Source organism: Frieseomelitta varia, unplaced genomic scaffold (genome assembly GCF_011392965.1).
Source record: "Frieseomelitta varia isolate USP_RPSP 00005682 unplaced genomic scaffold, Fvar_1.2 scaffold_182, whole genome shotgun sequence".
NCBI classification, from domain to species: domain Eukaryota; kingdom Metazoa; phylum Arthropoda; class Insecta; order Hymenoptera; family Apidae; genus Frieseomelitta; species Frieseomelitta varia.
The window spans coordinates 656,163-669,890 of NW_025109550.1; the positions used below are offsets into that span (position 1 = coordinate 656,163).

The 13,728-nt window shown below is 40.3% G+C and overlaps 1 long non-coding RNA gene across 2 annotated transcripts in view; it reads left to right on the plus strand.

Annotated features, from left to right (window-relative positions):
* Positions 1-11,509, plus strand: part of LOC122538889 — a 173,877-nt gene extending 162,368 nt beyond the window's left edge. For both annotated transcript variants that reach the window (XR_006308940.1, XR_006308938.1), the window contains exon 5: positions 11,034-11,509. This is a non-coding gene — a long non-coding RNA (uncharacterized LOC122538889). The remainder of the gene's footprint in view (positions 1-11,033) is intronic.
* Positions 11,510-13,728: the final 2,219 nt, after the last annotated feature.

A 13,728-nucleotide genomic window follows, 5' to 3' on the forward strand; every position in this document is an offset into this window, starting at 1 on the left:
TTATTGCAATGAGTGCAGGTGGGTGGTGTAGTTCTTTTGATTTTCGAAGAACACATATTACTTGCGCTAAGTTACACTAGTTTCGTCTGTAAGTTACACTAAATCTGAACCTGAACAACCTGCGAAATCCAGGCGACCGCTAGATACAGAGAATCGGAAAGGGAAACAAGACCGGGAGTAGAGACGAGCCAACCGAAGGGAATGGCCGCGTGTTGAAAAAGTGGGTTGACGCGACACAGTGACGACAGGCCTGGATGACGAGGGAACCGAGAAAGGAAACCGAAAGATAAATAGAGAGGAGAGAAAAGGAAGAAAAAAAAAAAAAAGGAACGACGCGGCGCTGCGTTTGTCCAGGGAGATGTTATCATCGCGGCGGAGGTGGAGGTTACACCGGGACAGGGGCGTACGCGATGAAAAGGCGCCCGGTAACTGAAGACCAGACCCCTTAACAATCGTGTTCGCGCATTCTTCTCCCGAGCGATCCGCTCGCTCCGATAGTTTCGACAGAGTTGCAATTTGCTCGATGCGGTTGGCGCGCCTCTCCCTCCCCGCCGTTAAACCCTCAGCTAAAGGCTCTTCCACAACTGTGGAGCAAGCCTCCACGACAATGAGATTCTTATCAGGGATCGGGGCGTTTTCCACGCACCGCGAGGGCCCCTTCGCCTCTTCCTATGCAGCTGCAGTGTGCACGACGCGGCGATTCTTGACGGACGGGGAGGAGAACCAGGTTTCTTCTGTTTCGTCGAACTGCAATGCTGATCTTCGCGTACGCGTCGAGCGGCAAAAAATATTGTGAGCGAATTGAGTTCTCAACACGCGGAGAAAATCGAACGGATTGGAGCGAGTGTATAGGTAGAGAGAAAATCGTATCAAGAAGGTAAGAAGGTTTAACGACGAAGAATCATAGTACAGTCACTAGGTGGCTCGAGTTTGACTCGTTGGATATTCAGAAGATGAAAATTTAACTAAATAGCAATGTATGAATCAGAGGGGTGGTCGAACCTTTGCACCCTACGTGCCAATCTTCCAAATAATTTAGTGGGCTTCGATGCGCCACTAAATTATTTTAACAACAAAAACGCGTTTATAAACAGTAAACGTATAAAAGGTAAGAAGGTTTAACGACGTGGGAACAGTTGTTGACAAGAATCATAGTACAGTCACTAGGTGGCTCGAGTTTAACTCGAGCCATGGATATTCAGAAGATGAAAATTTCACTAAATAGCAATAGAACTGTATGAATCAGAGGGGTGGTCGAACTTTTGCACCCTACGTGCCAATCTTTCCACGTGCCAAAGTGGGCTTCGATGCGCCACTAAATTATTTTAACAAGAAAAACGCGTTTATAAACAGGTAAACGTATAAAAAGGATTATTAGAAAAAGGTAAACTAACTTACTCTAATAAATAATGACAATAGTAGCAATATTTTTACTCTAATACTTACTTTTACTCTAAATAACTTGCTCTATGCACTATCAGAAATCATGAAACGCGCTCATCCCTGGTATAATTATTAGTCTTGTCACGGTATGATATATTTTCACGAGACTACGTTACTCAGCGACAGAGATTTTAATTCGCGGCACACGAATCATGAATACTTTTGACATCCTATCTTCATTGGTTGGTTGCAAACTGAAATTCTGAGAGATTCTAACGCTTGGTTGCTTGTTTTGTACTAGTTCGCCCTAGCCAATCACATTTGCCCGACAACGCCAACCGTTCCCGACGTTTCTGGAACATTGAAGGTGCCTTCGATAATATCGAAAAACAGGCTTGACACAAGCGGGTGCCTCGGAGTCCTTGATCTGGTAAACATATTTTCGAAAATTGTCAAAAGAACACGAAAAGAAAAAAAAAAAAAAAAAATAAGAACTAGAGAACCGTCAGGTATATGACTCACTCAGTGTTCAGGAATGTTGGACATTCTTACGCTACAGAGGGTATTTGGAATTTTTGATGGAAGCGGGTGTCTTTGTTTTTTTTATGTTGTTATTTAATTACTATCGTCGTTGGAGAACGAGAGAAGGATCCTGATATTGTAGGTCGTCGACGATGCGATATTTCTTCTGAGGTTTGAAGTTCCGTTCGTTGATACAAATTTCTTTCCATGATTCCCAAATGGGACCGTGGCAGCTGACGGATTTGCATTCTTATTTCCGACCGACCCTCTCTTCTTTCCCCTTCCGGAATCTCTTCCTTTGTTCCTCTCCTCTCATCCTGGTAACAAACATATAAACATTAATATTAATGTCTTGCATTGAATTTACGTAATATATAATTAAAAAAATATGTAAAATACCTTAGTAAATAATTTAAAGAAATATGTAAAATACCTTATGTCGTAAGTAACTTTATAATCGACCGATCAAACCGTAGAACAGCACACAATTTTGACACAAAAAATTTGTGAAAATACGTCGGGGTATCTAATTTGAGATTAAAAAGTTCAAGTGTTCAAAAAGTCTTTCTAGACTATTTCTATTTTGCTTTTATTATTTTACGACGTAGTAATATTGTTTTTATTGTTTTACAATATGATAACCAGAATCGATGTGCTACTAGCTCATATTTGTATAGAAGATACAAACGTATCATTGCAGAGTCAATCGTCGTTGACGTTTCTCCTGCCCATATTTCTATTCACGACGCGACGGTGAAAATGAATCTGATTGACGGAACAGTCGCTGATAAAACGCAACGTTACGAGTTTCCCGCCAGAATGTCCTCTCCCATTAGCATGTCACGATCGTTAAAGACGGTGAAAAAGGAAAAAAGGAGAAGAAGGAATAGAGAAGAAAATTAGCAATCGCGTGTTAAACTGGTTGAATCGTTGGCCAGAATGAAATTAGCATATTTTCGTGACCCGTGACGGAAGCACATACTCTACTGCCTCTCTCTCTTTCTCTCTTTCTCTTTTTTTTCTCTCTTTGTTTCGTTTTTCTCCATCGGTACGACGGTGATGCCAGTGTTCACGGCTGTTTTATTACATTCAATATCATTTCACGCTCGAAAGTATTCCTTTCAGACCACTGTTGACAACCGTATAAATAAGTCCCGAGTCGCGACTTATTTATGGCAATCGTGAAATTTACATTGACTGCAGTTGACGCGGAATGTGTTGTTTCGACAGAGGCTGAGTCACGGGGAAGATTTCGAGAAATTTAGAGCTAAGCGCGTCTTTTGTTAACCTCTTGCGCTGGAATGACGCGCCACGTACGTCGAGAATTTTTTTGTCCCAAAATTGCAACATTTTCTCAGTTTTAAGTATTTACAATATTTAAGTATAATCCAGGCAAAACAAATAATAAATTTGTTACTTCTCAATAATTCCTATCGAGCGTATATCAAAAAGAAAGCGACGAATTATTTGTATACGGTTATTTGGACACTCGTTATGGTCCGCGAATCAGTTACCAACGCAAGTGGTTAAATCTTAACCTACCCGTGCTCAAAAATCTCAGGACAAGCGTTACATAATAATATCAAAATTGACAAAGTTAAATAATATCCATAAGTATATTAAGAATTGCATTACGAAATTGCTTACGCGTAATTAAAATAATTTTATTATCAACAGTAAACAGTGAATGTTAGAAATATGTTATCCGAAGACTTTTCTTAGATCTCACTGAAATTCGATTAATCCACAATTTTCTAATTGATTTAAATATAACGCAAATCAATACAAAATTAACAAAATTAATATAAAATAATCCGTTATTATCTAATTATTTAATATTTTATTTGATCGATTCTACTCTAATTTGTCAAAGGAGAGACGCAGCGAGTTACGCAGCTTCCGTGTCCTCAACAACGTAAAGCGCGCTGTAAATCATAAAGCGTATTCCATCCGGGGAAAATTCGAGTTATTCGATATCGTGCGCCTTTCATCGAGCACCGCGACGTCGACGACGACAGGGGATTTCCGTTTTCGAGCGACATTCGTGAATCATGTAATTCGGGCCCGAAAAAAAAAAAAACGCCTGAACTTTCCCATTCGGAACGATCGTACATACGACTTGTGGTACTTGCACGTTTTATTTAGTTGTCCATCTGGTGGCTCGTCCGCTTTGAACAGCTTAATGCCGTTACCATACGATGAAATAGCGGGAGAAGAGAATTATGTACCTCGAACGTGCTGTTGAATTACTTGGACATTTTGTCGCGGTGGAAATATTCTTCGTAAACTCTGTTTTGTTTGACATGTTGATTTCGAACGAGATGTTGTTCCAATAAACAGCATTCGTGTGAATTCAATGGGAATCTTATAGTCGTCGCGTGAATAAAAATCTTTCGGCGATGGATCGTCGAATCTTCGTTTTGGTACATTCGGTGTTTAACAGTTGGCACTTTGCTGACTGTTACATTGTTTGACTGGCGAGAAAGTAATTGCGTAATTGTTTTTTCAAATTTTATGTATTTTAAATTTTAGAGACTCGGGGAATACGTATTATTAATTTAAGACGATCGATTCCTTTCTTCACAGATCGAACGTCGTTCTCCTATTAATGATCTTTTGACTTACGTTAGATATATTATACAAATAAATTCAATATTAAATATATACAAAGAAATACAAAATATTAAATATGTTACGTAACAAATTCAAACAGAAAATATACATCTTCGCGTTACTTTCAACATTTTCTACCTGCAGCCCATTACTTTTACTTTTCACCTGTTAACGTCATCATTTCGTACCCGGCAAAAAAATCTCCGCAATTACGCTCCGACTAAGTCTCAATGAAGCCGAGTCTCAAATTCAATTTCCTCCCGCAATTGCAATTCCCTGACAAACGGTGAACGTGGTGCAACTTCAACAGAATCAAAACTCCAAAACTCCTGAATAAAGAATCAATTAACCGAGTCTCCCCTCTCCCTCCCCCCTCCCCCATGTCGCAATTAACAAATTAACCAACCTGCAATGAGATTAAAGTTCCACTAATCTCGTATCGAGGAGTCGTTTTTGGTTCAAAACGAAACCGTAAAAAGGACAGAGGGGAACAGGAGTATGAGAGAGAGGAAACAAAGGATCTGAGCGGTAATCCTCGTCCGCGTAATCTGTCCCGTCGTAGGATACACTTGCTGCAGCTTGCACAAAGCGGCAGCCTCCGGACAGTTTCGTCATTTTCGGCCGGTCGTTTGGCCGGGTTTTAATCCACCGGCGCAAGAGAATGAGAGAGAGAGAGAGAGAGAAACGGGGGTCTCGCTAAAAGGAAAAATGGTCGCCGTAATGCCGCAACTTTCCAGACTGTCCGGAATCGCCACGCCGCGCCGGTGAGAGACGAGTTCGAGACAGTTTCCCCAAAGTCGATACCTCGACCTCGGATGGAATTATGTGGCGTTCGCGCGATCTCTCCCGGACACACGTACCGCGCGTACGTGTCCTGCTACACGTGTCTTGTCCTGTCCCGTTTCCTGATCCCACCCACCTATCGCCCTCCCGCCGAGCCTTTCCGATTGAATTAAACTTCTCCCTCGAGTCGCGCGATGCGCCGTTCGAAGAAATCCGCTGATAAACGTGCCAAGTAACTGTCTCTTCCGGGAGAGATGCGTCCTCCGCAGCGCAGTTTTTCCGTTCCTACAGAGAAGGGTCGATCATGCCCCTTCGAGACGAGGAATGAAATGTATCTGACGAGTAGTCGGATTCCTCTTTGCCCGCTGGAGAAGAATTGGTCGGGATCGAGAGTCTTGATCACGAGCTTTGATCGATAGAATAGAACGTGATAACTAATTAGACACTGTGTGAATTTCTAGAGAAATTTCTGTCAATATTCACGACTGATTTTATGGAAACTTTATGGTGAAATGTGGAGCGGATGATTTAAGAATAATTTGATATTTAGCGGTATGGTCGAGTTGATCACGAGCTTTGATCGATAGAATAGAACGTGATAACTAATTAGAGACTGTGTGAATTTCTAGAGAAACTTTTGTCAATATTCACGACTGATTTTAGGGAAACTTTATGTTGAAATGTAGATCAGAACAGCGTTGGATGATTTAAGAATAATTTAATACTAAGTAGGTATTAAATTGTTGATAAATAGGCGCGAATTTGTCTTTGCAAGAAGAGAACTGATATTTTTATTTCATGAATATAACGTTTCAAAATGGTAAAAGAGAAATCATGTAGCGAATATTAAGGACTCTTTGTAAAAGGAAAATTTCAATCTTCAGGACCATAGTGAATCTACTCATGAAAAACATTTTTCCAATGTTTGAATTTCGAGGGGAGGAAACCATCTATCGCTCTATCATGTAAAATCATTTTCGAGAAGAATTTCTCGTTGTTATTGATACAGTTATGCTCTTCACCGCGTATCTACTAACCACGGTACGTTTATTCTGAAAATAACTTTTAAAATAAAAAAAGTTTTTTTCATATAACGCGTCCGCACCTCCAAATTCCTCGGTAAATCAACAATCACTTACGTATCCAGTTTTACGTACACGTGCGAAACAATGTTGGCAACACGAACGTACGCTCAGACTTGATTGATCATGCGATTTCCATCAACTTCTCTTTCTCACTGTCAAAAATACTGATATTGAAACGAACGATCAAGATTTTACGATTGAAACAATGGTCAAACGATACTGAAGATCTCGCGAATCACTTCTCTCTCATTAAGAAGACAATTCCTTAACCCCTTAAGCGTTTCTTTTTGTTCTGAGAATGTGTGCTTAATTATTTCTAGGCGATGACGAGTATACTCGACGAAAACACAGTATTACACTTGCTGCAAGATTGAGTTAAACGTTGTAACAAAATGATAAATTGTTTTGATGTTTCTTTGAAACATTTTTAATTTTATTGCTATTTACAGAGCTTAACGTTTCATTTTTTGAAAATTATGCTATAAAAAGAAACCGTTATAAATTCAAAAACGTGGAGAAAAGGACTTGAATTTTCATCAATTTCATAAAAAGACGTAAAAAAAGATCAAATCATATTTGATTAAAATTAAAATAATTAAAGACATTTAGAAACGTATTCTGAAATGTACTAAAATTGCAAATATATGTAATTTCTTTTACCTAAATTTTGCAATAAATAGCGAATTTTTTTTCCTGCACGACGAGTATACTCGACATAAACTTCAGCACAAGATGTTAACACCGCCTTCTATTCCTCTTAGTAAGGAAACGAAAGGAATTCTAACGGAGAATCTAACAATTTAATGAAACGAATTGATCGGCCTAGTTGCGGGCCAATTCGACGAGCAAGCGAGCCCAATTGTTAATTGGACTGGCTTCTCTTCGCTGGTGGTCGGTGATATCACGACACGAAGGTTAGGCGCCAGCGTCGATTCCAAGCTTTTTGTCATCGGCTGTTTTCGCGTGACTGTCTGCTCCTCTCATTCGTCGATCCGACGAGAGCACGCGGCTACGCGTACGAATCGCGGATTATCACCGATCAAAGGGAACCAGCCAACGATCCAAATTGCCAACATCTGTTTCGCCTCTTCCGTCGTCCCGATCTTTCCGCCGCGTTTGTCCCTGCTTCGTGTGTTTCCGCAAACTACGAGCCGAATTGTGTTTTGAGATTCTCCGTAGATTTTCCGAGAGGGGAGGTAGCTGTGACGACAGAGTTTAACGACGGTGTTTACCACGTAAACTTGGCAAGGGGAAATTCCACGTAGAATACGTGGCGGCCGAGATTGATTCTTGGAGCTGCGTGGGAATAATTGGGACGGTGATTAGAAACGGAGATTAATCGAGCGAAGGGGCCATTAAGGAAGCCCGATGAAAGGGGGCCGTTCAATTGGTCGATTAACAAGCGGCAAGTGAATTTGAATTTTGATGAAGCGAAGATGGAAAAATCGCGCGACCGGGCGAGCTCGCTTCGATTTCAGGCTTCTAGTTCTGGAAGACTGGAGTGAGTCTAGATTTTTGGCGGAGCACGTTCCGCCAATGAATCGGCAATTACGTCGCAAATTCCGCGGTGGAACCTTGCACGTTTCGCCTAGTATCGTTTCCTATTAACTACCTCGAGACTCGATCTAATTTTAACGAGAATGGCTACACGTGGCTACACTATCCAAACTACTTTTCTGATACCGATTACCGTCGATAACTACGGTACAGTTATCTCACGTGTTTCAGGTGTACCAATCTGACTCCAACAAATGTCATTCTACAGTGTTCAGAGATCTCGAGGTTGCGATATCGATACAGCTGGCTATCTAGAATTATTTTTAGTGGTTGGTGAAAAATTGCCGATACTTCGAACTCTTGTGAAAAAAAAGAAAATAGAACAATCGTGCAACAAATTTCGAAGAATCGTTGCAAATGGGAGACTCTAATCTTTAAAACGACAATGAATTTGGTTCGGAAAAAAATTTTCGAGAAGCTTGAATTTGCGAAATTTTCGGGTGGAAAGGTATCTTTTGTTTCCATCATTTCAGGGTAACGTAAGAATATCGAGGGAGGAAACAAACTCAATGCTGTGAAAATAGAAACTTCGCGCTTTAAAACGAGCCCGAGGAAGATTGTTCTACGATCTCTTTTCACGAAGTTACGGCACTTGAAATTGTCGACAATTTTTCATCGAGTGTGAAAATACTGTGACAAATTGTCCATATTTTAAACTCTTGTAACATCGTGAAAGAAAATCGTACAATTTTGAAAAATCAAAAGTTGCGAGGAGGAAACTTCAATCCTCGGAGAAGAACGTAGTGAGTTTCACTCGGAAATGAATTTTTCAATGTCCATAAAGATGTTTGAATTTGCAGAATTTTCAAGAGAAAACGCACGATAACCGTAATCATTGATCAATTAATCGTTCAAATAAATCAACAATCCTCATTAACTTTTGTAATCAGTAACTTTCAAGTCATTAAGCTATTTTATTGTATATCTTACCATTTGATATTCTATTTGGCCGATACAATCACAATTAAAATTGTAATCATTTTACAATCAATTAATCCATCTTTGATTGCAATGATTTCGATTCGATCAGTGATAATGATTAACATTCTTTTCATTTCATATTAGTCACAATGATCGATCATCGATCAGATTACATTTTGAGAAAGAAGGGGCCAACGAATCAGTTCTTCAACTCAGAAACTGAAAACCAAAATATCTTGAGATTTAGGTATTATACCGGTATTTGCTCCCATATTATCGTAATATAACCGCTATTTGAAAAATCGGTTTTAATATAAGACCATACCGATATTTTCATACGTATTTTATCGGTATTTGATGTCCACAATGGTAAAAATACCGAAATATATACCGGTACGGTANTTCTTAATATCAAACAATAAACTGAACTATGTCGAAATGTAGCGTGGCAAAAATATTCGGACATTTGAAGAACTACAATATCTGAACCTGAAAATTGTTAACATAAACAATAATTAATATTTTGTTAGGTACTCCTTAACTTCAATAATATATCGCAGACGCTTAGGCATATTTCCAGTAATTTTTTTTAAGTAATTTAGCGGAATATTCTTCTATTCTACGATTAATCGTTGTTTCAACTCCTCTTTCGATTTATCGACGTACGACAATTAGTCATTTTTCACCGAGAGAAAGGAAAAACGTATCGAGAAATCGGTCATCTTTTAAAATTAAGTAAGAGTATCGTGGCTGATATTGTATGGAGATACAACGATGAGTTAGTATTAGAAATAATAAAGGATACGTGTACAAGCGTCATCAAATTTACGGCAGCTTTATGAAGACATTTAATCATTGTCTCCTTTTCCTTTTCTAATATATTAATATTTTATTTACCGGTATTATACTGAAATACATCTACCGATCTAACATCGTTTTGATAGCATCATACCGGTATTCGCACTCTAAAAATACCGGTATCCGTAATACCTATTCGGTCTCTGCTTCTCTCTGTCTCTCTCTCTCTCTCTGTCTCTCTCTCTCTCTCTCTCTCTCTCTCTCTCTCTCTCTCTCTCTCTCTCTCTTCTTCCACCACCGAGAAGGATAATAGATAATTTTCTTCGGCCGTTCTTCGTCATTATCGTGTGCACAATGCACGAGGATGTGCATTCGTAGACGGTGGAAAGAGAAATGGTTACCAGACAGGAAGCAACCTGTACACGGTGAAGGAAGGCGAACGAAGAAGCGTTCGCTTCTCTACCGCAAACCGGAGGCCCTCGGTTTGCCGTTGTTTGGTTGGTGGATCTGCAAGCTTATCGTGATCTACCAAGCAAAAGGGCTTGCTTCCTTCAATTAACGAGGAAAAATGGCCGTCCCGGGCCTACATCTTTATTTTCCGCGCCTGGTATCGGTTCCCGCGTAAATTATTAAAACGATCCGGATGGCTTTCTCTCTCTCTCTCTCTCTCTCTCTCTCTCTCTCGCTCGCTCGTTCACCTCCACAATCGTTTATTTTCTACGGTGGCTCGCGGAAGCGTTCGAAATTTGGCCACTTGCTGGACGAAATTTTTTCATTATGCAAAACACTTTGAAATTTCATTGGCATTGTAAGTAGACTTGATTTGGAGAGTTTTATATAAACTGAGAGAAGGAAAATTTCTTCACAGAGAAATGGAAATGATAGCACATTGATAGAAGCTTTTACTTTAGCCATAGTTGCAAGAATGAAATTGAATGATGAAATACTGGTCGAAAATGGTTAGAAATGATCCCACTTAATGTTCGAGTTGTGTGTCTCATTTCAGACTGCGGAAATTTAGTTTCTAAAAATCTTATTTTAGAGAAGTTTATGTAGTTTCAAAAGATCTACAAAATGTCGTGCAACATAAGGATACGTAGGTAACTAAAAATATGTTATTTTAGAGAAATTTCAAAAAAAAATCTACAAAATGATATATTTTTCAAAATTCAAAAATTTTACAGACATTATTGTGCATGCACGTTCGCCGTGAAAGTCTGTCGAGTTCCATTTTTCTAATTACGTAAACATACGTCGTCCACTTCGTCACGATACCAATGAAATCTCAAAAAAAAAAAAAAGAAATAAAATAAAATAAAATAAAATAGAAATAAAATGAAATGAAGCGAAAGATTTCCAGGATTGTTTCAGGTACGTTCGCAAGACGCTGTACGCTCTCGCGTCGTCTTGCGCGATAAAACGATCGAGAAACCTGGCGGAGAGGATCGTCGCAGACGGGGGCTACATTCCGGCACGGTCGTCGTGTAATTTGGATAAATACTTGCGGCGGTTCGCGGTCCCGGGAATGGCCAGTTCAAACCGCCTGACACGGGATATTTAAGCCGCAGACTCTGTTGTGCGGCTCGAATTACCTAAACGCAGGAATTCTCCGATTGCGAATGGGACCGGTTAATGGGCAGGTGCTGCGCTATTTCACTGGATTACTATGCCACTCCACTATACCACCCTCTTTTCTCAATGTTTATATCGGAAATTGTCCATCGAGATAGGGAGGAGGAGCATCGTTGCAAAAATTCGAAATTGAACTCGCTCCGGTCGTGTTCAATGGACGTTTCTGAGCGTGTCGGTAAGAGATGTAAAAATATTGAGAAAATATAATAAAATTAACGTAAGGAATAGTACAGCGATTATTACAAGATATCACAACAAGGAATGATAAAATAATAAAATAAAATATTTAACGATCAAATCGTATATTTAGTAATCAAATCAATCTTCTAATAGGCTTCAATCTTCAAATCTGTCGCAACTATTTTAAAATCATCAACCATCATGTTGGGACAAGTATAGTATAATGAGCAGTTAACCATACGTACTTTCAATCACCCGAAAAATAATTTCCTCCCCCTATTTTATAAACTTTCGCACGAAGCACAAAGAGGCCCCGTTTATACGTGAATCATTCCAAATTACGCGAATTATTCCAACGAACAATTGCTCCTCATTATTACAGTTTTTGCTCTAACAACAAGCATTTGTTCAGATATTATACTGTTACGTTATATCGTGCAATACCAAACGTGTACCTACGTTCATTACGATCGTCAGCAGTTTTAAAGAAAGGAAAAGGAACAGACCGGGGATTTTCTGTGCATTTGCGAAAAATGCACGTAACACGGAAAAATACAGTGCCAATTATAAATTTTTGCGCGACTACGCACGTTTTCACAAAAAATATGAATTTATCGTCGTCATATCTAATCTATGATAAATGGTAATACTTGTATCATTGCATACCAGGATAACAGTACAAACATAAACTGAATTACCAATGTGGCTAAAACACTTTCTCACTTGAAATTTAATATTCTTTACGATGAAAGAAATATACGGTACAATTAAAAAAAAGAAAAAAAAGAAAGATAAAGACGAACTTGAAAATTTCGAAATCTCTCAACACAAGCCATCATTTCTCCTTTCTAACCATACAATTTTTATGTTAAACAATTTCCATTGGCATGATTTGAAACTTATTTCAGGTGTGTAGGTACATATACGTATGTGCAAAACCGGCGAACGACGAAAGCGATGGCAAACGTCCCTCGTCAGGGCAGAACTAACGAAAACTCTGTCCTCTCCAGGGCTTCAAGTTTTATCAAGCGGCGACGCTTATCACCGAGCAAATTTGCGGACAGTCGGTGCCCCTATCTCGGACAGGACACGACCAAGGAAACGCGAGGCGATTCCCATTCGGGGCGGCGCGGTCGGTTTTATCGAAACGCGCTGGCAACGGATCATAAACACGAGATAAGAACCGTTGTTGTCCTTTCTCCCTGGAAGAAGAAGAAGAAGAAGAAGAAGCGCGAGCCTCGCGCTTTATCTCGAATCCTTGCTGCACACACGCGCGACACGCCGCAACGGCACCTCCTGCGATTCACCTCTCCAGTTTTCTCCCCGCGCGATGTTCCGCGCCGATTTTTCCAAATTCCATCCGCCTCGCCCTATCACGGCTCCACGGCAACAAGCTGATGCATCTCGCGGTCCGCTGCCCGGCTGATATTGTCCTACCTGGTTCCTCGCGAGTCGCGTTCGCAAGCAGGAGAGTTCCTCCTCTTCGTAGAGGGAGGCAGAAGAACCCACCGTGAGATCGTCGACGCGACGCGACGCGAACGAAACGATTCTGAGAGCACGGAGAGTAAGCAGTCGCTTGTATCGAGGCATTGCCTGAGAAGCAACGAGAGAAGGACGTAAGTATTACACGTATGTGAGTATGTGTGCGTGTGGATGCGTGCGCGTGTGTGTGTGTGAGGAGGATACTGAGGGCGATAATTAAGACGGACGCTGATCCTGCGATAGCAGGTTAGTCCTCACGACGAGGACCCACCCGCCCTCGTAAGTACGGGACATAACAGTACTCTTCTCTTTACTTCTACGTTGCACGTGAATGTGTGTGTGTGTATGTACTTTGGATGACCACTAGCTGGAGGAACCTGTACACGACGCTCCGTGCGCCGATATTCTCCATTATAGCACGATTCTTCGCGAGTGGTCTCATATACACGTATGTACATGGACGAGGTGGACGAAAGACCATTCGCGGACTCGAGAAATTGAATTCGATTACCTCTTGCGTGAAAATTGCAATTGTAACATCTTGATATGAAATTTTAAACAAATTGTGAAACAAAATCGTGAACAGGCAGTTGGCCTTGTTCGAAAGCGTGAAACTTTTATTCGAACCACCAAAATTGCCGAAGAATTTTTTTCGCCAGCTACCTTAACCTTGAAGATTGAGATTTTCCTTTGAAACTTGCTGTGCCACTTTATCGAACATTGAACGCATTAAAGTTAAGGGGGACGAAAATTCGAGACAGGCAGACTCTTC